Source organism: Rhinopithecus bieti, unplaced genomic scaffold, assembly GCF_001698545.2.
Source record: "Rhinopithecus bieti isolate Rb0 unplaced genomic scaffold, ASM169854v2 scaffold_13207, whole genome shotgun sequence".
Lineage (NCBI taxonomy): Eukaryota > Metazoa > Chordata > Mammalia > Primates > Cercopithecidae > Rhinopithecus > Rhinopithecus bieti.
The window spans coordinates 5,285,696-5,312,091 of record NW_016807866.1 but is presented as its reverse complement, the minus strand read 5'-3'; the positions used below and the strand labels follow the sequence as shown (position 1 = coordinate 5,312,091).

General features: G+C 39.7%; 1 pseudogene; it reads right to left on the bottom strand.

Annotated features, from left to right (window-relative positions):
- Positions 1-12,672: 12,672 nt before the first annotated feature.
- On the bottom strand, positions 12,673-15,768 carry LOC108536893 (protein phosphatase inhibitor 2-like; annotated as a pseudogene).
- Between the last annotated feature and the right edge of the window lie 10,628 nt (positions 15,769-26,396).

Below are 26,396 nucleotides of genomic sequence, written 5' to 3'. Positions count from 1 at the left end.
GCAAAGGACATGAACTCATCCTTTTTTATGACTGCATAGTATTCTATGGTGTATGTGTGCCACATTTTTTTTATCCAGTCTATCATTGATGGGCATTTGGGTTGGTTCCAAGTCTTTGCTATTGTGAATAGTGCCACAATAAACATATGTGTGCATGTGTTTTTATAGTAGAATGATTTGTAATCCTTTCGGTATATACCCAGTAATGGGATTGCTGAGTCAAATGATATTTCTGGTTCTAGATCCTTGAGGAATCGCCACACTGTCTTCCACAATGGTTGAACTAATTTACACTCCCACCAACAGTGTAAAAGCGTTCCTATTTCTCCACATCCTCTCCAGCATCTGTTGTTTCCTGGCTTTTTAATGATCACCAGTCTAACTGGCATAAGATGGTATCTCATTGTGGTTTTGATTTGCATTTCTCTAATGACCAGTGATGATGAGGTTTTTTCCATGTGTTTGTTGGCCACATAAATATCTTCCTTTGAGAAGTGTCTGTTCATGTCTTTTGCCCATTTTTTGATGGGGTGATTTTTTTTTTCTTGTAAATTTGTTTAAATATCCTTGTAGATTCTGGATATTAGCCCTTTGTCAGATGGATAGATTGCAAAAATTTTCTCCCATTCTGTAAGTTGCTTGTTCACTCTGATGATAGTTTCTTTTGCTGTGCAGAAGCTCTTTAGTTTAATTAGATCCCATTTGTCAATTTTGGCTTTTGTTGCCATTGCTTTTGGTGTTTTAGTCATGAAGTCTTTGCCCATGCCTATGTCCTGAATGGTATTGCCTAGGTTTTCTTCTAGGGTTTTTATGGTTTTAGGTCTTACGTTTAAGTCTTTAATCCATCTTGAGTTAATTTTTGTATAAGGTTGTAAGGAAGGGGTCCAGTTTCAGTTTGCTGTTTATGGCTAGCCAGTTTTCCCAACACCATTTATTAAACAGGGAATCCTTTCCCCATTTCTTGTTTTTGTCAGGTTTGTCAAAGATCAGTTGGTTGTAGATGTGTAGCATTATTTCTGTGGCCTCTGTTTTGTTCCATTGGTCTAGGTATCTGTTTTGGTACCAGTACCATGCTGTTTTGGTTACTGTAACCTTGTAGTGTAGTTTGAAGTCATGTAGCTTGATGCCTCCAGCTTTGTTCTTTTTGCTTAGGATTGTCTTGGCTATATGGGCTCTTTATTGGTTCCATATGAAATTTAAAGTAGTTTTTTCCAATTCTGTGAAGAAAGTCAATGGTAGCTTCATGGGGATAGCATTGAATCTATAAATTACTTTTCACAATATTGATTCTTCATATCCATGAGCATGGAATGTTTTTCCATTTGTTTGTGTTCTCTTTTATTTCCTTGAGCAGTGATTTGTAGTTCTCCTTGAAGAGGTCCTTCACATCCTTTGTAAGTTGTATTCCTAGGTATCTTTTTCTCTTTGTAGCAATTGTGAATGGGAGTTCACTCATGATTTGGCTCTCTGTCTATTATTGGTGTATAGGAATATTTGTGATTTTTGCACATTGATTTTGTATCCTGAGACTTTCCTGACGTTGCTTATTAGCTTAAAACATTTATCTTTAAACAGAAATGATTGGGCTATAATCTCTTCAGCTAAACAATAAAAAAAGTCAGTGTATTTGGAATTATATTTTTCTTAGCTTGCTTTTACAAAGGTAGCAACTCTGAAACACTGAAATCTGTCTCATACCTTTTAAAAAGCAGTTTTATTGTGGTATATTGATATGCAAAAAACATATTCATTTAATGTAAACAATTTGATGAGTTTGGAAGTATGCAAATACCATGATTTCATCACCACAATTAAGGTAATAGACATATTAATAGACATATCCCACACCCCCCAAGGTTCCTGGTGTCCCTTTGTTTGTTTGTTTGTTTGTTTGTTTGTGGTAAGAAAACATGAGATCTACTCTCTTAATACATTTTTATATTTTGCTGGCATAAAGTGAGTAGTATTTCCTGTTCTTACCTTTCACAGATAAAGAGGTTGAGAAGTGAAGAGGTGTCATCCTGCTCATCAGCAATGACAGGTGCTCATTCCCAGGATTTCTCATTAGGCCAGCATTCTTTCTACTATGCTTTTCTACTAGGCTATTTTACTTCTTGCATTACATAATAGTACATTGTTAACTAAAGATCATGCCCCATAAAATCATACTGCTGAAAACTTTATGAGAAAATAGAAATTCAAAAAAGTAGAAAAAGGAGTATATATCAATTTAGTTCTAACATTAAAACACAACTAATATGTAAATTTATTATATATTTATCCAGAATATATTTTCTATAATAGCTGCTTTTTCCAGTTTGTGAGATTGATGTGCTGCCAGCTATGCTAAGAGGGCTCCCTGCTTTTATCAGTTTGAAAAATACTGTCAAAACAAGTTTTGTTTTTTTGCTTTGTTACAGTTATTTCCTCATGCTATTTAATCTGCATCAAAATTTATGACAGTGATATATAATTTTGAACTTAAATAATTTTTAAGTGGATGTTTTAGTATTTAATGTTTTTTTCTATGCTAAATTTAGAATGAAAATATCAAATCATTGTAAGTCTTTACTTGTTGATAGTATTGTTTATTCAGTGACTATTTGTGAGCTTCCTAAATGCTGGATGCAAAGGGAGAAGGTAAAATGAGTGAATGAGTGACTGAATTGGAACAGACGTGGCATAATGTGGTACTGAGTTATTTCAGGCAGTGAATTTGAGGTTTGAAAGATCTTGATCATTTATCAAAATAATGCTTCCCTCTAAGTGTTCGTTCCAATTCAGAACAAGTTACTGGTCATATTTCTTGCTAATTGGAGCTGTCCAAGATGGTCGTAATACATTGTTCATAATAACTATGCTCGGCCAGCTTGGCAACTCAGCTTGCCTCTTGTGAGAACAGGGCTGGCCATGAGTGAAGCAACAGGAATATGAACAAGGCATTGAAAATATCCAGTGTTGTAATAAGAAAGTCCTCTTAGTGCATTACCTATGCCCTCCGTTAAAGCAGAGAAACAAAGATTTCACTTGGTATTTTGTAGTAGGTCTCTACTAAGCAAACTAGTGACCAATAGTGAATTCCAAACTGAAGACCATCTTGAAATTTAAATGTGGTAGCCAGCCTCCAAGATGGTCCTCTGTGATCCTCACCTTCTCATGATATTCATGTCCTGTGTATCCCCTATCCACGTTGAAGCAGCTGGCTTGGGTGACCACTAGAACGTGGAGAAAATGGTGGTATTTGACTCCAAGGCTTATAGATAAGCTCTATTTCACATGGAAGTTACAATTATAATTCGGTTATACAGGCAGTTCCCTCCCTGCCCCTCAACCTGTGGACTCTATGTTCTTTTTGAAATTAAGTTAAAAAATATCTAGACCACTTGAGCTCACTTGGGGTTTAGTTTATGCCTCCAAACCCATAGTAGTACACATTCCTGCCTTTAAACAGTAGATTCCAAACAAACAACATTAGCACAGTGATTGTAAAGATGAAGAAATAAGACTTGAGTTACTCTAATTCTGTTATTCTGTGTGAACATTTGGAGTTTTTGTGTTTAAAATTCAACATGAATTTTATTTTATTTTATTTTAAAATAATAATTTTGTTTTAGGTTCCGGGGTACATGTGCAGGATGGGCAGGTTTGTTCCATAGGTAAAGATGTGCCATGGTGATATGCTGTACCTATCAACCCATCACCTAGGTATTAAGCTCAGCATGCATTAGCTCTTTTCCCTAATAATCTCCCCGCCCAACTCTCCCCTGATAGGCCCCAGTGTGTGTTGCTCCCCTTCCTGTGTCCATATTGTTCAGCTCCCACTTATAAGTGAGAACATGTGGTGTTTGGTTTTCTGTTCCTGCATTAGTTTGCTGAGGATAATGGCTTCCAGCTTTAACCATGTTCCTGCAAAGGACATGATCTCATTCCTTTTTGTGGCTGCATAGTATTCCGTGGTGTATATGTACCACATTTTCTTTATCCAGTCTATCACTGATGGCCATTTGGGTTGATTCCATGTCTTTGCTATTGTGACTAGTGTTGCAATGAACATACATGTGCATGTATCTTTATAGTATAATGATTTATATTCCTTTGGGTATATACCCAGTAATGAGATTGCTGGATCCGGTGGTATTTCTGCCTTCAGATCTTTGAGGAATTACCACGCTGTCTTCCACAATGGTTGAACTAATTTACATTCCCACCAACAGTGTAAAAGCATTCCTATTTCTCCACAACCTCACCATCATCTTTTGTTTCTTGACTTTAACAGTTGCCATTCTGACTGGCCTGAGATGGTATCTCATTGTGGTTTTGATTTGCCTTTCTCTAATGATCAGTGATGTTGAGCTATTTTTCATATGTTTTTTGGCCTCATGTCTGTCTTTTTTTGAGAAGTGTCTGTCCATATAATTTGTCTACTTTTTAATGGGGTTGTTTGTTTTTTTTCTTGTAAATTTTCGTAAGTTTCTTGTAGATTCTGGATGTTAGACCTTTGTCAGATGGATAGATTATAAAATTTTTCTTCCATTCTGTAGGTTTTCTGTTCACTCTGATGATAGTTTCATTTACTGTGCAGAAGTTCTTTAGTTTAATTAGGCCCCATTAAACTAAAGGTCAATTTTGGCTTTTGTTGCAATTGCTTTTGACAATTTCATTATAAAAATCTTTGCCCATGCCTATGTCGTGAGTAGTATTGCCTAGATTTTCTTCTAGGGTTTTATAGTTTTGGGTTTTACATTTAAGTCTTAATCCACCTTGAGTTAACTTTTGTATAAGGTGTAAGGAAGGGATCCAGTTTCCATTTTCTGCATATGACTAGCCAATTCTCCCAGCACCATTTATTAAATAGGGAATCTTTTCCCCATTGCTTAACATGAATTTTAAAACAGTGAGTGCTGCAAGGCAAAATGTTTTTGTGTTGCAATTGCTTTTGACAATTTCATTATAAAAATCTTTGCCCATGCCTATGTCGTGAGTAGTATTGCCTAGATTTTCTTCTAGGGTTTTTATAGTTTTGGGTTTTACATTTAAGTCTTAATCCACCTTGAGTTAACTTTTGTATAAGGTGTAAGGAAGGGATCCAGTTTCCATTTTCTGCATATGACTAGCCAATTCTCCCAGCACCATTTATTAAATAGGGAATCTTTTCCCCATTGCTTAACATGAATTTTAAAACAGTGAGTGCTGCAAGGCAAAATGTTTTTGTTTGGTAAGTGCAAATTTTAGTTCATACATTAAGTATTTTCTTGAATTTGAATAAAATTTTAAATAGAAATGTATTTTAACTTTTAAATTGCTGCAAAATTAAAGAAAGTGATGGTTCTTGCTTATGATTACATAATTATTATTGAAAACAATTTAGTTGTATAAAGGTTCTTCTTTATGTGTCATATATAAGATATGCCACTATCTTTAGACCATCTTACCGGCTGGCACCTTAGTATGGTGATAGGACGATGACCAAATCTCTCCCTGTCAATGTGTTCTGGGCTCCCCATTTCATGAATTCAGGGTTTTTCAACCTCCTGCTATTGATAGTTAGACTAGATAATTCTTTATCTTGGTGGGCTGCTCTATGCCTTGCACAATAGGTAGCAGCAACCCTGGCCTCTACATACCAGATGCTACTAGCATCTCTTTCTCCAGCTGTGACCATAAAAAATGTGTCCGAACACCACCAAATGTCTCCTGGGGGGCAAAATTGCCCCAAGTTGAGAGCCACTGCATTAGTCCCTCTCCCTTTCACCATTACTGTTTGATGGGCTTAGTTGATACAATTCATGTGTTAGAGGTAGTTGAACGGTGGGATGAATCTGACATCTTGATAAAGAAGCAATTCAATGGATGAAGCTGGAAACCATCATTCTCAGCAAACTATCGCAAGGACAAAAAAACAAACACTGCATGTTCTCACTCGTAGGTGGGAATTGAACAATGAGAACACTTGGACACAGGAAGGGGAGCATCACACACCGGGGCCTGTCGTGGGGTAGGGGGAGGGGGGAGGGATACCATTAGGAGATACACCTAATGTAAATGACGCGTTAATGGGTGCAGCACACCAACATGGCACATGTATACATATGTAACAAACCTGCACATTGTGCACATGTACCCTTGAACTTAAGGTGTATATATATGTAAAGAAGCAATTCAATTGCCATAAGCACCAAGTCCTCTTGGTTGAACTGATCGGTGAAGGATTAAGACATCAACTTTATAATTAGAAAGCATAGACCTGGAGAACAGGCCCAGTAAAAGCAAAACGTTCTCACAGTGTCTGAGTTCTGTGTCACATTGGATAGCTAGATTAAGGACTCAGAATCTGTGGGTAGATTCTTCTGGAATTTTTTTCCTGAAGAGTGTTTTTTTTTGGGGGGGGGAGGAAAATTTGATCTTCTGCTGAATGTGAAAGACACTCTTTTTGAAATTCATCTCTAGGTAAGTGAAAAGCAGTGTGATCTTTAATGAGCAAGAAACAGAGGCCAGGGATGAGGAGGGTGACCTCCACAAAGAGCCCCTGAGTGACCTCTAAAACTGCTGAACCTTTACAGACAGTGGTCTGGGGTTCCAGAGGTCTAGGCGTGTAACAGATACAAAAAACTTCAGGTTGAAAAAGAAGTGGGTTTGTTGCCCCAGTGGTCATGGGCTACTGTAGTGGAGCTCATAGTTTCCGTTGTGTTGCTCTCATACATACAGTGCTCAGTTTGGGCTGGTGGCGATACTGGCGTCCTGCTTCTTTGGTCCTCCACTTACCCCATTCCAGCCCCAAGGTGCCTCCTGGAATCTCCTCCTGGTCATGAGACTGTGTGCAGGAATTCCTGGCTCTGCATTCAGCGACCACACACTAGGAACTTAAAATTGGCCACAGGGGGGTGTTTACACCATGGAAATTGGCAGCGACTGCACATCAGGTCTCCCACATCCCCTCCTGAGAGCCACTTATTAAACATCTACCCGGGACCCTAGGACCCTACAGAACAGAATTGGAAAACTACTAGTATGGTGGCTTAGTGGACTGGGAAGTAGTTATTTTAGTTTGTTAGGGTTGTCTAAACAAAGTACCAGAATTGGAGTTGCTAAACCACAGAAATGTATTAGCTCAGACTTCTGGAGGCCAGCAGTCTGAGATCAAGGTGTCTGCAGGGCTGGGCCCCTCTGAGGGTGCCAGGGGAAGATCCACCCCAGACCTGTCTTCCACCTGCTGAAATTACTTGACCGTGGCAGTCTTCACAGGATGTCCTCCCTGTGTGCATGTCTCTGTGTCCAAATTTCCTCTTTTGATAAAGACACCAGGCATATTGGATTAGAGCCCTTCCCGAGGACCTCCTTTTATTTATTTGTTTTTTTTTTATTTCCATAGGTTTTTGGGGAAATGGTGGTATGTGGTTTCAAGAGTAAGTGCTTTGGGAGTGACTTGTGAGATTTTGGTGAGCCCATCACCCAAGCAGTATACACTGAACCAAATTTGTAGTCCTTTATCCCTCAGCCCCCTCCCACCCTTTCCCCCAGGGGAATGGAAAACCAAATGTCGCATGTTCTCATTCATAAGTGGGAACTAAGCTATGACAATGCAAAGGCATGAGAATGATAAGAAGGAGCTCCTTTTCACTTGATGACCTCTGTAAAGATCCTACCAAGTAAGGCCACATTTGGAGCTTCTGGGGGTAGGACTCCAACATATCTTATTCTGGAACACACAATTCAGCCCATAACCATAGCCAAGCATGGATTTGTGTTCTGTTCTGTCCCTCATTGACCACATGGCCTGATTTTGACACTTAGCTTCTGTTCTATAACTAAAAAATGATAGAATTGGATCATGCCATCTGTGAGATTTTCTGTCTCAAATCCCATGGCTTTCCAAACACATTTACTGTTCCTGGTCCCCCATTAGTAGGATCCAGCTCTAATTTGCTTTCATGCCCACTTTATGTATAAGGGGAGCTGTTGAAAATTGGCTAGTTAATAGCAGTAGCTACTGAGAGGTGATAGCCAATCCTCTCTATACTCTCCTACTCGAAGGCATTGAGTAGGAAAACGTGAGGTCGTAACTGGTAGATGACCATCTTCTTAGTGAAGGTGATCAATCACCAGAGAGGTGGAACCCACAGGTCTAACCCCTTTGGCGCTGGGTTATAATGATAGCTGCCAATCTCTGTTCTGCAGTCCCATTTATTCACCTGAAACCTTCAGTTTTCAGCACCTTTAAGTCTCAGGTTAAGCTGGTGAAACCTGATTGTGGAGAGAGATCAGAGAAGAAGGAATCTCTGAGCTGCCCTTTGGAGGAACCCACGAGATTTCTGTGTGTCTGCATTTTTTTTTTTTTGGAGTCTTGTTCTGTTGCCAGGCTGGAGTGCAGTGGCATGATCCTGGCTCACTGCAATCTCTACCTTTTGGGTTCAAGTGATTCACCTGCCTCAGCCTCCCGAGTAGCTGGGACTACAGGCGTGTGCCACCACACTTGACTGTTTGTTTTTGTATTTTAGTAGAGACAAGGTTTCACCATTTTGGCCAGGATGGTTTTGATCTCCTGACCTTGTGATCTGCCCACCTTGGCCTCCCAAAGTGTTGGGATGACAGGCGTGAGCCACCGCGCCTTGCTGCGATTTTTACATCCTAGAAAAAGTTTGAAGTTGTAGACTGTGGTTAAGATCTTACAACTCATGGGGATTAAAAAATGTTCACACTAGTATTGATGACCCTATTTTTGTAGCCGCTTTGGGACCTTGGCCCTCAGAAACCTTTCTTCTAATGGTTCAAGGGCTTAGTCACCATGTGGCAGCTGCCATTTTATTTCCTTGATGCCGGGGAAGCTGCCAGAGAGACTTCTCCATTGTCATCCAGGTCTACATGAGACCATCTGCCACCCCTGGGGTGAGTGACACCTGCCCTCCAGGCCTCTCTGCTGCTGCCCTGGGGTGCCATCTCCTCTGCCTGTGCTGATGATGCTTGGAGCCCTTAGGAGCCACAGCTGTGTAGTTTTTTGTGGAGCAAATTCCCTTTTTCACCTGGTGTGTACTTCATGAAAGGTCACTGAAGCAGAGCTGCCCCTTCCTCGATGCCTTGGATATCATTAGTGAAAACAACCTCCGTTTTCAGTTACAGTCTCTACACATTGCAGATTGGGCTGGGCGGGGCTCAGGAGACCGACTAAGCACCGAGGTCTTCCCAGAGTCACTTCTTCATTGATGACAGTGGGGTGCTTCTTGGGCTATTGTCTTCCAGGAAGTTCTGGTTGCTCATTAACATAGATTCCTGGTGATGCAGCACCTCTAATTACGACGAAAGCACCTCATACTTTAGTCACAATCCAAGGATAGCAAAAAAGATACCATTAATTGTTTTCCATGCAGAGGAAGAGGTGGGGCCATACCAGTTGGTAATGTGACTAGTGATCATATATGGCAATTGATGTAGCTGATTACCAGACCCTCCTGCTGCTATTGAACCGTGCTTATCTTCTTGTGCAAAATACCATTACCTGTATATGTGGCAATGGAAACTTTGGAGCAGGAGATATGTATAAGGAGTTGCTAATCAGATTAGCTAGGAGGAGAAGTCCTGGGAAAGAAGGCCCTGTTCCACTGTAAACAGAATCACCATTTACCTGGAACCTCTGTATATGTTTACTCAAGTCCTTAGCTCATAATTTGGGTCCCAGTTCCGTTCTTTACACCTCTTACAAGTTTGCTTGTCTTCTTCCTCTTGCCTAATGGCAAGAATTGTCTGGCTGAGATAGTAAGTCCCCTGTGGGAAGGGCCAGCCTCTGTTTAATGAGCTTGATCAGAAGCTGACATTTAAGACAAACATGAGAATATGAACTAAAGCTAAACTGTAATCTAGGAAGGTCTGAGGCTAAAACTGTGAGTGTCCTCAGCAAAGCAAGATATAGGAGTTGGTATCTTCCAGTGTCACAGCCCTATTGCAATAGATCATGACCATTTAAGAATAGAAAAAGCCCTTTGCATGTGCGTTGAAGATTCCAGGCCATAGAAGGTCCTTGCACTCAGGTCTGAACAGGTGCAGATTGACCACCTCGTGGCTGGCTCTTTGCTCCTTTCTTTGTAGTGGGGGAAAGTAAGGATTCTTCCATTGATTAAGGAAAAGGTTTGGGCCAAGATCTTTTCCTCTTAGGCAGTCTGGTAAATTTTATCCTTACATGTGAGTCAACAAATATGTATCTGAAATGCTTTCATCTCCAATCTAACCCCACCTGCTGTGGCTCTCTGGTTGTGGGGAATCCAGAGACTTTCTGGAACCTTTTGTGGGAAGCACACCTGAGGTTTGGATTGGGGCCGATCTTACCCATTTCCTTCTTTGCTCCCAATCTTTCTCCCTCCAAAAATCACATGGCAATGCTTACTAAAGCAATTTCATTTTTTTATTTTTAGAAATATATCATATATGTATAAAATATGTATGTCTCTGTATACTATATAACAGAGAGCGATGTGAACCGTGAGTCGGAACTTTACAGGAACTATAGTTACAATGTTTAGCTTGCACAGATTAATAATCTGAATAGGACTAGAAATAAATGTACTAGCCATTATTCTCATTTTAATAAAAAATTAAATTCATGATCCAAAGAAACAGCTACTAAATATTTCTTAACACAACTACATCTACACTCCTAATTGTAGATGTCTTTATATATCATATTCTGGGTAGTGAACAGTCATAAAAATTCCCAGCCCAATAGCATCTGTAATAATCACTATAACACTAATTATAAAAAGTGGGCTTTCTCCATTCCATTTCTGAGTCTCAGAAGTAAGACAAGGAATTCCAGTAACATCAGGCATGATCTTATTAACATGACAAAAACTGGCACTAATCTCAATTCCAAGTATCATCAATTAACCCAAATGTAATACTAATTATTGCTATATTATCAATTCTGTTAGGAGAATGAGGAAGACTAAATCGGGCATAACTACACAAAATTCTAGCCTATTTATCAATTGCACATATAGACTAAATAATGTCCATTCTAACCTACAACCTTTCTACAATAATGTTACATCTACAAAATATTAATAATCACTGTATTCATATTTATTTAATTTAAATATAACTTCCACACATTATCATTATTACATACATGGGGTAAGTTATCACTAATAACTTCCATATCTTTGTATTTCTGCTATCTCCAAAAGACCTACCTCCACTTACACGATTTTTACCAAATGACTTAGTAGCCAAGAATTAACAAAAAATAACAGCATTATTATACTAACATTTATCACTATCATAGCACTACTCAACTTATATTTTCATATGGGATTAATCTATTCTACCTCATTAACGACATTCCCCAAAACCAATAACATAAAAACAAAATGACAATTTGAAAGTATAAAACAAACATTCTTCCTTCCCTCGCTTATTTTATTATCAGCCTTTTTCTTCCCACTTAAACCAGTATTCTCAACATTGGATTAGGAATTTAGGTTAGGCAGACCAAGAGCCTTCAAAGCCCTAAGCAATATTTTATATTTTATTCCTGAAAAATTAAGGACTGTAACTCTCTCTTACATCAATTGAATGCAAATCAAACATTTTAATTAAACTAAATCCTCATTAGATTGGTAGTATCCAACCTCAAGAAAATTTGATTAACAGTGAAATACCCTAATCACCTGTCTTCAGTCTACTTCTGCTGTTGAGAGAAAAGGGCAGGGGAAGCCCTGGCAGAATTGAAGTTGCATCTTTGAGTTGGCAATTTGATGTGACTATTCACCTTGAGGCTCAGTAAAAAGAGGGTTCAACCTCTGTCTTTAGATTTACAGATGAAGGCTTCCTCAGGCATTTCACTCTTCTACCTCTATTGATTAATCGTTGATTATTTTCAACAAACACAAAGATATTGGTACATTATAGTATTCGGTGCTTGAGCCAGAATAGTAGGAACTGACATAAATCTCTTAATATGAGCCAAACTGGGTCAACCAGGAGCCCTATTAGGCGATGATCAAATTTATGTTATTATAACTACCCATGCATTTGTAATAATCTTTTAAATAGATATGCCTATCAAAATAAGAGGACTTGGTAACTGAATAGCTCCCTAAATGACTGAGCCCAGATACAGAATAAACAATATAAGCTTCTGACTTTTTTCACCATCGTTTTGACTTCTGCTTGCCCCTTTACTAGTAGAAGCTGGAGCTGGGACTGGGTAAGCATCTTTAGTTGGAAATGTAGCACACGCAGGAGCCTCTTACAATTTTCTCATTATGCTTAGCAGGTATTTCATCAATTTTAGAAGTTACTAATTTTGTTACAATAATTATTAATATAATACCACCAGTCATATCCCAATATCAGACATGTTATTCTTCTGTAAAATAACATTTATTTTTTGTTATATTATTGTATTTTATGTATGTGTAGTGTATACTAACTTAAAGGGAAAAATGTAAACAAAATGAAAGTCATAGGCAAAATGGCATCTTGCTTTAATTTTCAACTTAAAGTTATTCTTAAACAATCCATTTATACTATTATGTCAAATTTTAGTCATCCCTGCAGAATTTTAGATGAATGAAAACAGACAAGGCAACACCAAGGAGTTAAGCACAGAAAGTGATATTTATTAAGAAGTTGAAAGTAAAATCTACTTTGGCTAGAACTGAACATTCAGATCTGTCTCTCCAGAAGAAAATCTAACTTGAATCATAATGGTTCATGTTTTGACTAGTTCATACCATATCAATGAGCAACTTATGACTTGAAAATACCTTTTCTCAGCTGCATTTGACTACCTAAAATCCTCCTGAGCATGCTGTTTGTCATGTCTTACTGCTCTGAAATAATCATCTATTTCTGAAAACCAGGAAATGAGTTTGCTTGTAATTTAAATTTCAAAAAATAATTTGTAGAAAACACAAACAGAATCAACTGTTTAAAGGCTTATCCTTTTCTTCACTGTGCAACAGCTACTTCTACAAAAAAAGAGTATGTGAATACTTTCTAAGAACTCAAAAACGAGAAAATCAAAATCAGAAGGTGCGTGAATATATATACACATGTACATACAGACTTAATCTCTACATCCCCCAAAACAGATTTAAACAAGTAATCTCAACATTCTAAATTCAGAAAGCAGACATAAACAGTTTTGTTGCTAAATCAGTGGTATTACTACCTGAAATGTTTAGTAGAATACTGCACCTATAGTTCAGCAGTACTTTGATTATATCCCATTTAAAAAATCAAAATAATAAGCACATTCTTCTAATACCAAAGAATTCTCCCACTTTTTATTTATTTTGACATACTGATATTTCCATAAACTTGCAAGTGGAAGATAAGCTGTTCAATAAAAGCTTTCTTATATATATAATATACAGAAATTATTTTAAAAGTCTGTTCCTATAACAGATTATTTTGGTACTAACAAAAAATTAAGATACAAAGAATTGGCTAGAAATGAAACCATCGCTGAACCAAGACACACAGGGCTTTCCTGCACTTCATTTCAGGCAAATATTCCAAGTAATTCTTACTGTGTTAGAAGAATAAAGTACATTTGTTATAGTATATATTATCATATTCCCTTAAAGCAGTGACTATTTAAAGTTTTTAAATTAAACAATGTCCAGGCTTACTTCTGTCTGTCCATTCAGTAATAATCATATCACTGGTTACACACAATTCTCATGCAAAAAAAAACAAAAAACAAAAAACAACAAACCCAAAAAACAAAAAAAACCCTCAGTTAGTTGTTTTTTTAAGTCTAAGCCAAACAAACTAATACCAACAATTTAATTAGCAAGCTGTAAATCAGAGAGGTATAGAAATTTAGCAGTTAAACTATATTTCCTGCCTATAGTACTGCTGCTACTTAATCTATTTTCTTCATGTATTAGAAGAATGAATAGGCATTGATGGTCAAAATAAGAATTTCAATATTGCAGCAAATCACAGAAGAGTGACAGAAAGAGTTCCCAATGTAATCTTAATGATCCTTTGAAAGGTAAAGGATTGTGTGCGTATGTGTGGAAAGGAGTAAGAAATAAAAGCAGGAGGTTAAGACAGGTATTTAAAGGGAATGCCGAGATAGCTACATTAGAATATTTATTGAAAAAAAGGTGCTCTGAAGTCTGCCCAGTGTACCAAAAATATAAAATAGAAAAAAACCAAAACAACAGAGCAGACATTAGTGCAAGTTTAACCTGATAATTTATTTGTGGGAAAAAAGCCAGTTTTGATGAGAAAAAGTTCAGTCCTTTCCTTGTAAATACAAAGAAACACAACAGGAGTTTTAAAGGTAGTAGGCCACAAAATGCAAGAGTAACTCTTAAAATCCTTTTCAATTAAACAGACAAATCAAGTTGAAGACAAGTGTTAAAATACTATTCAGCCTGAATATTTATCAGTCTATATGTCCTGTTGTTCAGTTGGCTTTTGATTAAAAAAAAAGCCGACAAACTTTATAAGAGCTACCACCACATTCAGAGTGATGAAAATAGTTTCCCCAAATATATTATTTAACCTCTAAAGCATAAAAAGCTATATAATATCTAATACAAATTAACCAGTGTATTTCCAAAAGTAGTGCAATTTTGGACTGATGATATTACACTGTATTGGTGGTAAAGAACTAGGCACAAGAATATATACATCTATTAGGCATTTTCAGTCTAATCAGTCTCTAAGTTTATCATTTAATTTTTGGCAATATATAATAACTGGTATGCATTTTGGTACTTAAGTCATGATTTGTGGAGAACAAGAAGCAATTATAGTAACAGGGTTTATATCTAACAATTACAGCGTTGAACCAATCTGTTCTATGAACTTCGTGATTTGTTTTGCCGTTGGTCACTTGCAGTAGATCCTTGATTTGATTCCTCCGTATTCATGCTTTCTCCATCTGCAGTCTCTAACATTTTTTCATCTTCGTCATCATCATGTAGGTTTTTTGAAACTGTCCAGCTAGTTTGATATTGAGTCCTTCATTGTAATGAAGCTTCCTTTTCATTTCAAATTGTCACTTTTTTTCTTGTTCTTCAGGTGAGAGGTTACTATCCTCTTTTCCACTGCTGTCTTGTTCCTGAACCCGATACTTTGGTTCCGAGCCTTCAACAGCAGCTAATTTCTTAGCTAAGATATCTGGTGCCGTGTTTTCAGTGGTGTCTGTATCACTACATGCATCTTCATCATCACCCATAATACGATGGGAAGAAGTGCTTGGTTCATCTGTTTTCATTAAACCATAGTCTTTGTCTGCTGGATGATATATCGCCAGGATGTTCATTTCATCCCACTTCCGGGATTTTTTGCTCAGCAACTCGTCCACATTCCCGTGGGGCTGTTCGGCAGACGCCACCACAGAGGAAGTTGTCTTCAGGATCCCCTTGATTGACCGGTGCGAGGTTGTCCAGGCCGCCATTGCCGGGGCTCCCGCTCTTGGCTCAGGGTCGTTGCTAGGCGTAGGGTCTGCGATGAGAAGGGTCGGGCACTAGCAGAGACCCGCAGGCAGCTGTGGAGCCCGCTCAGGGCTAAAGCGGCCGCACCCACTGTCTCGGAACCGGTTACCGGAGCGGTTGTCAGGACACAATGACGCCGGCGCCAGAGCCAACGCCAAACAGGTGGCGGCCACTCGCGTGCTGGTAGCCGCCAGCACTTCACCCGCAGCTCGCGGTGAGACCTCGGCCTAGAACCCCGCCGCGTGGAGCGACGCCGAACATATTTATTCTTATTTTGAATGAACCATTTTTTTCCCAAATGGAAAACCTCCCTTCAATTAGGAAGGTAAATTTCAAAGGTTCTGAAGAGTGGGTTAGCAACTTTTGTCAGAGTCCTCTTGGAAAGGTGAAAGTGATAGTTCCACAGGGGGAAAAATTGGTTTCCCAATCTGCTGCTGAAAAGGAATTCTTCTGGCTGAATAGGTTGGTAGGTTGAGTCGAGTCACCTTTCTTGGGATGGGCTGGATTCTTCTGTTTGATCCATGGAATCTTGGCCACTTTTAGGGCGGCCTAAGGGTATGAGTCGGCTCTAGGACATATCGAGGGGCTGTGCTGTACGTAGCAGTCCTTGGGCAGTTGGTGATAAGGATGTTGATGCAGACAAGGTTCTGTGTGGTTCCCCTGGAGTTGGCTGTACTCCTCTGGGAAGCCCCCGGGTGAACATTCTTTCAGAGTCCTCCGGAGGATGTGAAAACCAGGAAAACCTCCCTAAGGTCCCACCTGCCTGAATCTGGTACCTATCTGGGTCCATTCAGTCTCTGGGGTTCTTTGCTAGCCTAGGTTTATGGACAAATAATCAGTGGGTAATGGGATCGGAAGCCTTAAATCAGACAACTTTCCAGGTCTAATCCAAGCCCTTCATTTTATTGATGAGGAGACTAAGGCCCAGGTAAGAAGAACTGAATGATGTTTAGAATCCAAGTGTCCTGATTCATGCTTCAAGTCACTGCTGTGTCAGGGGTTTTCAAACAGCCGTGATCTTAGTCACTTGGATGCTTGTTAACCGTGCAGATTCCTGGGCTACCTCTGAGATTCTCGTTTTCATAAATACTCTGGGTTAAGATTATCTAATTAAAATATAATGAGCTATATGGGTAATTTAAAATTTTCTGGTAGCCCTCTGACAAAGGTAAAAGAAAACAAGTAAAAGTTTAGTAATATATTTTAATCCAATGTAACCAAATTTTAACATATAATCACTATAAAAAGTTATAAATGAGTTATTTGACTTTTTTGGGGTACTATTTGAAATTTGGTGTGTATTTTACAGCACATCTAATTTATTTATTTGTTTATTTTGAGCCATTCTTCCTGATGTTCTCCCTCCCCCTACCCCCAACAGGTCCCAGTGTGTGTCATCCCCCACCATGTGTTCATGTGTTCTCGTCATCCAGCTCACAATAATAAGTGAGAACATGTAGTGTTTTGTTTTCTGTTCCTGCATTACTTCACTTGGAATTATGGCTTCCAGCTCCATCCATATCCCTGCAAAGGGCATGCTCCTTTTTATGGCTGCATAGTATTCCATGGTGTATATGTACCATTTTTTCTTTATCCAGTTTATCATTGATGGGCATTTGGGTTGGTTCCATTTCTTTGCTATTGTGAATAGTGCCACAGTGAACATACATGTGCATGTATCTTTATAATAGAATGATTTCTATTCCTTTGGGTATATACTCAGTAATGAGATTGCTGGGTCCAGTGGTATTTCTGCCTCCAGATCTTTGAGGAATCGCCACACTGTCTTCTACAATGGTTGAACTAATTTGCACTTGCACCAATAGTGTAAAAGCATTCCTATTTCTCCACAACCTCACCAGCATCTGTTGTTTTTAGACTTTTTAATAATCGCCATTTCTGACTGGTGTGAGATGGTATCACATTGTGGTTTTGATTTGCATTTCTCTAATAATCAGTGATGTTGAGCCTTTTTTCATACACTTTTTGGCCACATGTATATCTTCTTTGGAGAAGTGTCTGTTCATGTCCTTTGCCCACTTTTTAATATATATTTTTTTATTTTCTTGTAAATTTGTTTAAGTTCCTTGTAGACTGTGGATATTGGACCTTTGTCAGGTGGATAGATTGCAAAATGTTTCTTCCATTCTGTTGGTTTTCTGTTCACTCTGATGATAGTTTGTTTTGCTGTGCAGAATGTCTTTAGTTTAATTAAATCCCATTTGTCAATTTTTGCTTTTGTTGCTATTGTTTTGGCATTTTCGTCATGAAATTTTTGCCTATGCCTATGTCTGGAATGGTGTTGCCTAGATTTTCTTCTAGGGTTTTTATAGTTTGGGGTTTTACAGTGAAGTCTTTAATCTATCTTGAGTTAATTTTTGTATATGGTGTAAAAAAGGAGTCCAGTTTCAACTTTCTGCGTATGGCTAGCCAGTTCTTCCAGCACCATTTATTAAACAGGGAATCCTTTCCCTATTCCTTGTTTCTGTCAGGTTTGTTGAAGGTCAGATGGTTGGAGGTGTGCAATCTTATTTCTGAGTTCTCTATTCTGTTCCGTTGGTCTATGTGTCTGTGTTTGTACCGGTACTATACTGTTTTGGTTACTGTAGTATAATTTGAAGTTGGGTAGCCTGATGCCTTCAGCTTTGTTGTTTTTGCTTAGAATTGTCTTGGCTATTTAGGCTCTTTTTTGGTTCCATCTGAATTTTAAAATAATTTCTTCTAATTCTGCAGAGAATGTCAATGGTAGTTTAATGGGACTAGCATTGAATCTATAAACTACTTTGGGCAGTATGGCCATTTTCACAATCTTGATTCTTCCTATCCACGAGCATGGAATGTTTTTCCATTTGTTTGTGTCCTCTCTGATTTCCTTGAGCAGTGGTTTGTAGTTCTCTTTGAAGAGGTGCTTCACTTCCCTTGTTAGCTGTTCTTAGGTTTTTTTATTCTATTCGTAGCCGTTGTGAATAGGAGTTCATTCCTGACTTGGCTCTCTGCTTGTCTGTTGTTGATGTATAAGAATGCTAGTGATTTTTGCATATTGATTTTGTATCCTGAAATTTTGTTGAGGCTGCTTATCAGCTTAAGAAACTTTTGGGCTGAGGTAATGGGATTTTCTAGATATAGGATCATGTCATCTGCAAACAAAGATAATTTGACTTCTTCTTTCTTTGTTTTAATACTCTATTTCTTTCTGTTGCCTGATTGCCCTGGCCAGAACTTCCAATACTATGTTGAATAGAAGCAGTGAGAGGGTATCCTTGTCTTTGGCTGGTTTTCATGGGAAATGCTTCTAGCTATTGCTCATTCAGTATGATATTGGTTGTGGGTTTGTCATATATGGCTCTTATTATTTTGAGGTATGTTCCTTCAATACCTAGTTTATTGAGAATTTTTAACATGAAGGGATGTTGAATTTTATCAAAGACCTTTTCTACATCTATTGAGATAATTGTGTGGTTTTTGTCCTTAGTTCTGTTTATGTGATGAATCATATTTATCGATTTGCATATGTTGAACCAACCTTGCAACCTAGGGATGAAGCTGACTTAATTGTGGTGGATAAGCTTTTTGATGTGCTGCTGGATTTGGTTTGCCAGTATTGTGTTGAGGATTTTTGCATCAGTGTTCATCAGGGATGTTGACCTGAAGTTTTCTTTTTTGTTGTATCTCTGCAAGATTTTGGTATCACAGTGATACTGGTCTCATAACATGAATTAGGGAGGAGTCTCACCTTTTCAATTTTTGGGGATAGTTTCAGTAGAAATGGTACAAGCTCTTCCTTGTACTCTGGTAAAATTCAGCTGTAAATCCATCTGATCCTGGGCTTTTATTGGATGCTGTTTATTACTGCCTCAATTTCAGAACTTGTTATTGGTCTATTCAGGGATTTAATTTCTTCCTGGTTCAGTTTTGGGAGGGTGTATGTGTCCAGGAACTTACCCATTTATTCTAGATTTTCTTGTTTACTTGGATAGAGGTGTTTATAGTATTCTCTGATGGTTGTTTGTATTTCTGTGGGGGATAAGGTGATATCCCCCTTATCATTTCTGATTGTGTCTATTTTATTCTTCTCTCTCTTCTTTGTTGTCTAGATAGCAGTCTATTTTATTAATTTTTCCAAAAAAAACCAGCTTCTGGATTCATTGATTTTTTGAAGAGTTTTTGTGTCTCTAGCTCCTTCAGTTCCACTGTGATCTTGGTTATTTCTTGTCTTCTGCTGACTTTGGGGTTTGTTTGCTTTTGGTTCTCTAGTTCTTTTAGTTGTGTTGTTAGGTTGTTAATTTGAGATCTTTCTAGCTTTTTGATGTGGGCATTTAGTGCTATAAATTTCCCTCTTAACACTGCTTTAGCTGTGTTCCAGAGACTCTAGTATGGTCTCTCTTCATTCTCATTAGTTTCAAAGAACTTCTTGATTTCTGCCTTACTTTCATTATTTACACAGGAGTCATTCAGGAGCAGGTTGTTCAGTTTCCATGTAGTTGTGTGATTTTGAGTGAATTTCTTAATCTTGAATTCTAATTTGATTGGACTGTGGTCTGAGAGACTATTATGATTTTAGTTCTTTTTGCATTTGCTAAAGAGTGTTTTACTTCTGATTATGTGATCAATTTTAGAGTAAATGCCATGTGGCAATGAGAAGAATGTATATTCTGTTGTTTTGGGTGGAGAGTTCTGTACATATCTGTCAGGTCTGTTTGACCCAGAGCCGAGTTCAGGTCCTATACAGCACATCTTGGTTTGGATCAGCCACATTTTAAATGTTCAAAGGCCACAGTGGTTGGTGGCTGTTATATGAAACAGTGAGATCTACAGCTGTCTCTTCCTAATCAGTGGAGTTCTTTATTAAAAGGCACAAGCTGCCAACAAAGTAATGAATTCGCTGTTGCTAGATTCATTCAAGTATCTAGTGCTGTGAAGTTGAAAATTCAAGAGCCCTCCACTTGAACCTTGTTAAGCTTTGTGGGCTTATCACTAATTCAGTACATCCATGGACAAGGATGTGTTTATACAGCAAACATGCAGGAAACCATTGGCCATCAGATGACACAGACCTTTTGAAGCCACATGCCACTCACAGACCCCTGAGCTTTGTGTTTACACGTGCAGACTATTGTTCAAGCACTGGAACGCCATGTGCCGAAGGCACGGGCATCCAGTGAAATACTTGAGTGGAATTTTCAACCAAAAACAGCTGAAAGTTTTTCCAATTTAATCTGTAAATACAGTCGGGGGATTTTTGCACATGAATCAACTCGTTTACTTTGACAAGCCCTCTCTGCTCTGCCCATGCCCAGTCTCCGGCTCACGGCTCACAAAGGTGCTCTGTGTGTAAATTGCCAGGGGGTGGGAGGAGGTGCATGGAAGTTCAAGGCAAACTTCTCTGAAAAGTGCAGCATCTGGGAGCCAGGGTGGAAACGCAAGAAGGGTCCCCTGTGTGAATTTCCACCCTCCCTCCCCAGAAGTGCTGTTCAAAGGATTGAAGGTGGATTCACATTGGAATTCTATCTAATAAGATAGACCAGACTTACACTTCTGTGTAAGTATTAATATAATTAATATAATTAGTGATTATATTTGAAGAATAGTTATAAGGATATTGATTTTTAAAGTCTGTGTCTCATCTTTTTCCGATTCATCTTATGCTTCATTTTGATAAAGGGAAAAAAGAGCTGTCAGAAGGACACTGTGTATCTTGTGCCTGGTCTGTGCTTGCAGGAACATCTTGTGTTGCACAGCCCATTTCAGTGGCATCTCCTTGAATGAAAGATGGGGAGTCACAATCCATAATAACAACGCCATCATAACAGTGACCGACATTTAGTCGACATTGATGATGTCCATGACCCTTTATATGGAACAACTTGTTTCATCCTCATAATCACCCTATGAGGTAGACAGTGATACATGTCCCCATTTCACTGTGGAAGAAGCTGGGACAGAGAGGTTAGATGCTTTGCCCGGGTTACCCAGCTTGGAAGGGGCAGAGATGGGGTTCAAACCCAGGTGAAGCCTTAGTTCTTACCCAAAAGACCACAGTCTGTCATGATTGAAAGCCTCCTTAAAAGTCCTCCCACCAACTTCCTACTAAGGTAAAAATCTCTTTGACCTTCCAGGCAGATGGTCATCCAGCCCATCGTGAATGCATCCAGTTGCTTGAATGCATTAAGCAACAGGGAGCTCTTTACTTTGTCAGCAGCCCATGCCTTTTAAGAAAATCTCCACCAATTGGAAAATTCTTCTTTAGATGAATCTATTTCCTATGATTAGTAAGATTTGATCCCCCTTCAATGCTCCTGGGGTGCAGGCTTCTTGAAACTGCTATAAGATAGAATTATACGTGGTGTAACTTAAATCTCTGTATGCATATATTGTGTTGAATCCCTATTGACTCCAGTGGGGATGGCACTAGATGCAAGAGGCTGAAGGAGAGACCCAGAGCCAGCAAAGGAGACATGGGTTTTACTGGGGACTTACATGCAGGGGAGAGAGTCCTGTGGTAGCAGGCTAGACAGGAGAACTGTGTGGCCCAGTGGTGGCAGGCTGGGCATTAGAACCGCAACTGCTTGCAAAAGACATGCAGCTGACATCACATTTTCTCTTAGCACCCTCCCTCTAACAGTCTTCAACTGGCAACTTTCACTTAACCCAAAACAAAGGGCCTTGATCCCCAGTATGGCCTGTGTTCCATGGGCCAGGCTCGGAGCTCAGATGTTCCTCATAGAAAAGGAACAAATCTACGGGTTTGGCGCTGCCAGATTTCCTAGCTCAGAGCACACATTTAGATGTGTCTGCCATACAGGGTCAGTCTCAGGGAGTCTACCTTATTGCTCTCACATACATTTACCATATAGCACATTAATGTAATTGGGAGTTAGTTTTGAAGAATAGTTACAAGGATATACATCATTTAAATCTGCCTCTCACCTTTCTGTTTCACTGCCTTATGCTCATCCCATTGAATGATTTACTCTGGGTCCCTGTTGTGGGTCTCAGGAGGTCCCGCATCCACACCTCTGCTCTTGCTGCTCTGAATATTTTCCAGCACCTGTTTATCACCAAATGCTGCTCCTTCTTTGAGCCTAAGTGCTCCCTGCCATGAAGTCTGCTTTGCTAAGGGGAGAAGTTGCTGTTACCAGTGAGAGAGCTAGAAGTTGCTGTTACCAGTGCTTGTTCACTAAGGAGGATTAAAATCAAGAGGTGATGTTACATCAGCAACATGGTGGAGTAGGAGGGTCCTGACTATCCCTTTTCTGATGGATTCACCTAACGAACACCTACATATGGATCAATTCTCTCTGAGAGAAAGCAGAAACTAGGTGAAAGACTCCTGCGTACTGAACAACTGAGAGAAATATTCACATTGAAGCAGGTAGAGAAAGCGGAGACAGAGTCTGTTGGAGAAGACAGGGAAAGGAAAGATGTTGGTCAAAGGATGCACAATTTCAATTATTAATAGATAGGAGAAGAGGCCAAGGCGGGGGGATCATCTGAGATCAGGAGTTCGAGACCAGTCTGGCCAACATGGTGAACCCCATCTCTACTAAAAATACAAAAATTAGCCAGGCACGGTGGCGCACGCCTGTAGTCCCAGCTTCTTGAGAGGCTGAGGCACAAGAATCGCTTGAACCTGGGAGGTGGAGGTTGCAGTGAGCCGAGATTGTGCCACTGCACTCCAGCCTGGGCAACAGAGTGAGACACTGTCTCAAAAAAAAAAGAAAAAAAAGGAGAAGTAAGTTTTAGTGATGCATTGCACAGCATTGTGACTATAGCTAGTAATAATGTAGGGCACATTTCAAAATTGCAGAGTACATTTTAAAAGTTGTCATCACAAGAAATGATAAATAGGTGAGGTGATGGATATATTAATTAGGTTGATTTAATAATTCCACAATGTATGCATATATCAAACATCACATTGCACCTCATGAATATATACAATGATTGTCTGTTGATTAAAAAATTTAAAAAGCCATAAGCCCCAAACACAATTAAATAAGGTGTAATTCTTCACCTTATTTCTTTTTCAAAATTGTTCTGGCTATAATAGGCCCTTTGCTTTCCATACTGATTTTAGAATTAGCTTGTAAATATCTACAAATATATTGCTGGCATTTTGTTTGAGATTGCATTGAATCTATAGATTAATTTGACATTTTAACAATCCTGAGTCTTTCAACTCATAGACGTGGCATTTCTCCCCATTTAATAGATTTTTAAATTTCTGTTAGCAATGTTTACAGTTTTAGTGTATAGATGAACATTCTTTTGTCAGATTTATCTCTAAGTATCAAAAAATTTAATGCTATTATAAGTGGTATTGTTTTAAAATGCCCATTTTGATGTTTGTTGCTAGTATTTAAAAATACAGTACTATTTTGTGTATTACTTTCTTATCCTGTAATCTTGGTAACTCGTTTATTACTTCTAGTAGCTTATAGATCCCATAGAATGTTCAGCATTAAAATATATATTATGTATAAGTAAATAAAGACAATTTACCCCTTCCCCCGAAAGAGGTGATGTCCCTCCTCTAGAGCTACAGAAAATATTGAAGCTGTTTCAGCATCTGTGTCGTGCTGGAGGGTGACCGGGTTTCCTTCGTAGCTGTGTGATACAGGAACATCTTTTCACACCCTGGGCCTGGCTTCCTCATCAGCAAACTGAAGAGCTTGAATCAGTGGGTCTTATCGATTATGGTGTTGCTTATTAGACCCCCGGGGCAGCTTTTAAAAATGCCTGTGGTGGAAGTGCTCTGTTAGACCTGTCAATGGGTAAACTCACTGTGAATGCAGTTCTCAGTCTGTGTGAGGAAGATGAGGGTGGGGTTTCATGGGTGCTGAAGTCTGGCAATCAGGATCCTGGCTGGGAGAGGGACCTCTACCAGCTCTGCAGAATCCTGAGAGGGGCCTGAGGCCATCTGTGCATGGAGAAAAGGCCTCAGTACACGCAGCTTCCCTTGCATGCCAGTGGTGAGAGCTGGGGAGGTGGCTGAGGACTGGCCACGATGCCCATGGCAGCTTGAGTGCTGGAGAGGGTCCCTCAGACAGGATCAGAGAACCCCTCCCCTACAGAAGACCTCCACACTCTTCCGTTTTGAAACTGCCTGGGCATCCTGTTGGTAACATGGAGGCAGCACAGCGTGCAGGGTCTCCCGTTTGGGCATTTACACTCCATCAGTCAGAGCACTGAGGGCTGAGCTACCCCAAGCCCTGGAGTATTCCCAAGCATCATCCTGCTGCTCTGGTTTTAGCCTTTTGGTACTTTAACATTCAGTACATTGTAGCAGAGCCTGCACCCCAGTCTGCTCTTGTCCCCATACTGAAACAAGTAATAGGAACACCTAAAAGAGAGACTGGTGACAATGACAGTGGCAGCAGCCTCTCGAGAGGGTTCTTTGCAGCAGTGCTATTTCCAGATGGGATGGGTCCTGCAATTGACATGAGGGCCAGGGCAGCCACAATGACCATCTCTGTCCTCTCTCCCATAGCACTTGTCCTCGTGGCACATGAAGGTTCAGCATGAGACAGAGGAGGGTCAGGTGCAGTGAACAGCCTCTTTCCAGCATGAGAGTTTCCATATTCTCTGCCAGGGTACCATAGTTCCCTCCCTGGGCCTTTGAAGGGCTTGTATCCAATACCCTTTGGAAATGAGATGCAGCCTGTGGACATGCTTTGAAAAATTAAGAGCATTGTATAAGCCCCAGGGTTATTTTGCCCAGCCGGCATTTATTTCTCTGGAATTCTTGACTTTTTCCTGTTATTGTGAAACTGCTCAAGAATGAGTCGAGGTTCCCATAACCACTTAGAACCTCTTGAGAACTGCCAGCTCTGCTGCTGAATGCTCCGTGAAAATGATGAGCAAATGCTCGCAGTCACTGGAGATGCATCCTGGTCAGGGCTGAGGAGGAAGGAGACACCGTGCTCCCGAAAGGACTGTGCCTCCTGCCATGGATGTGTCATGTGGCAGGAAAAAGTCCGTGAGCCAGACTCTGCCTGCAGGGGCCATAGCCCGGCTTTGCTGTTAGCTGTGTCACCTGGAGCAAGCTACCTAACCTCTCTGGTCTATTTCCTCATCTATAGAGTGGGAAGAATGGGGGTACTTACCTCAAGGAGTTATCAAGACTAAATGGGTAGATCAGGTGGAACACTAAGAATAATTCAATCAATGTCAGCTGTTATCAATATTACAAGAATGGCTTATGGTAATCACACATACCGGTGATTATCTGAGCCCTGTGTAATGGGCTGGTGACTACATCACCCCATTTATTCCTCCCAGCCACACAGCAAGGACAGAGACATCCATTTTACACAGGAAGAAAACAGAGGCCCTGAGAGACTAAGTTTCCTGCTATGCTAGTCAGGGGCAGAGTGGGGATTTTTAAAACCCAGAATAATTTATCACCTGTAACTCATTCAGAGTTCGCCTATTGTTGTCAATGATATTTTAAATAATTAATACAATCTGTGTGTCTTTGACATTTGCTGCGTTTTTTTTTTGGTATCATGAGGAAAGTACAAAAGGAGGCCTCCTGGGCAGCCTGGGCTGTTCTGGAGGCGACTGGGCAGCTTTACTGGTCTCAATGATTAGGCTCCATGACTGTGGTCCTAACTGCCCACTGCATAGCCCCACCCCGGTCTCCCCACAGATACCCCAACTTCTGCAGGTCCCAGGTGAATCTCATTGCTTTCCTCTAAGCCTTCTCCTCCCGTGGTCACTCTTTCAGATTAATGGCCTCACCACCTGCGCCTTCATTCAGGCTGTAAATGTTGGTGCCATCTTTCACTCTTCACTCTCACCTTCCACTTAAAATGGGTAGCCACGTCTTGAGGACTAACCTGTGCCATGTCTTTTGACGATCTCTTTCCATCTCCACTGTACCATCTAAGCATCAATGTTAGGTAGGGTATGCTTTGCTGGTGCAATAAATAGATCCCAAAGTAA